We start from the raw sequence: 1,558 nt of genomic DNA on the forward strand, positions 1-1,558 counted from the left end.
CAGGAGTATGTACAGAAAATTCTAGTTTTGTTTGAGACTTCATAAACTTGTTGCATTTTAACAATGTTTTAACTTTTCACATTTGTGTGTTGGAAGAGTGACACATAAAGATGTGATTCTCTATGGTTTGAAATGGATCTTATGAGTCATGTAATATCAAGAAATGTTACTTTACAATATTTCCTTAAGCAAAATTGTATGTGCTTTTGAATTTTGTCTTTGTGTATACTATTGATAAACCTCTAACTCCTGCCCAGCTAAAGCGTGATGTTTAATATTATGGAAGCAAAACTGGTAAAAGTAAGACGAATTTTTCCATAGCTGGTATATGGTATGCAACTGTAGTCACACAAGCAATCTTTGAAAGCTCCTATGAACACAAGCCGGCAGGTAAAAATGAAAGCTTCACCCTTAAATTAGATTAGAGTATCACAGATTCCACTAGTCTTCACACCAGGCAAAATGTTGTCCAGCTAGTGTAAAATCTAAGAAGTCTCAAGAAAGCTAGATTACCTTTGCTTTAGGTCATAAGTCCCTTTTGTGATTGCTTTGTGAATACATATCTCTTTGTATCATTGCTTATTTGGAAATTTTAGACTGCTCAAGATGTCAATGTCCTGCAAGTTTAAGAGTATATTATAGAGCTGAACTTTGATTTACTGTGCAAGACTTTTCTTTTCATGCTGTTATTTTTAATGTTTTGTGAGAATACTTGGGATTAAAGTCTTGGTGACAAATTGTTTAACCTAAAAGCCTGGTTTTCCTTGCAAAACTAAAATCTGAGCTTCGTATTAAGTCCAAGAATAACATTTCTATAGGAAACCATACTTATATTTTCTTGTAAAGTGCTTGTGAAAATAAAATATTAGCATAATTATATAAAAGTTGAACACATTCTTACTATACTTAGATTATACTATACTTATATTACTAGGACTATTATTATACTTATATTACTAGAACTATTACTATAGTTCTTTCCACATAAGGCAGCCTGTTATACAAATTTCAATTTTTAAGGAACACAATTGAAGTTATTTTTTTATATTTATTTATTTTTTATTAGTTGGAGGCTAATTACTTCACAACATTTCAGTGGGTTTTGTCATACACTGACATGAATCAGCCATAGATTTACACGTATTCCCCATTCCAATCCCCCCTCCCACCTCCCTCTCCACCCAATTCCTCTGGGTCTTCCCAGTGCACCAGGCCTGAGCATTGAAGTTTTTGAAGTGAAGGGAATTTTTGGCTGTGCATCTAAGTGATGATACATTTTTAAGAGAAGAAGTGAGTTCAAAGTCCATGATATTCAATGACCAACATTTTAAATATAGCAATCTAATACAACATAATCCAAAGTTGCTGGTAAAAAAAAAAAAAAAAAAGACTTTTATTATTAGCATGAAAACTTTCCATAAAGCTTTAAAAATCACATTTTTGTTGTTGTTGTTCAGTCACTCAGTCACGTCCAACTCCTTGTGACCCCATGGACTGCAGCATACCAGGCTTCCCTGTCCTTCACCATCTCCCAGAGTCTGCTCAAACTCATGCCCAT

This window comes from Cervus canadensis, chromosome X (assembly GCF_019320065.1).
Source record: "Cervus canadensis isolate Bull #8, Minnesota chromosome X, ASM1932006v1, whole genome shotgun sequence".
In the NCBI taxonomy this organism is placed as follows: domain Eukaryota; kingdom Metazoa; phylum Chordata; class Mammalia; order Artiodactyla; family Cervidae; genus Cervus; species Cervus canadensis.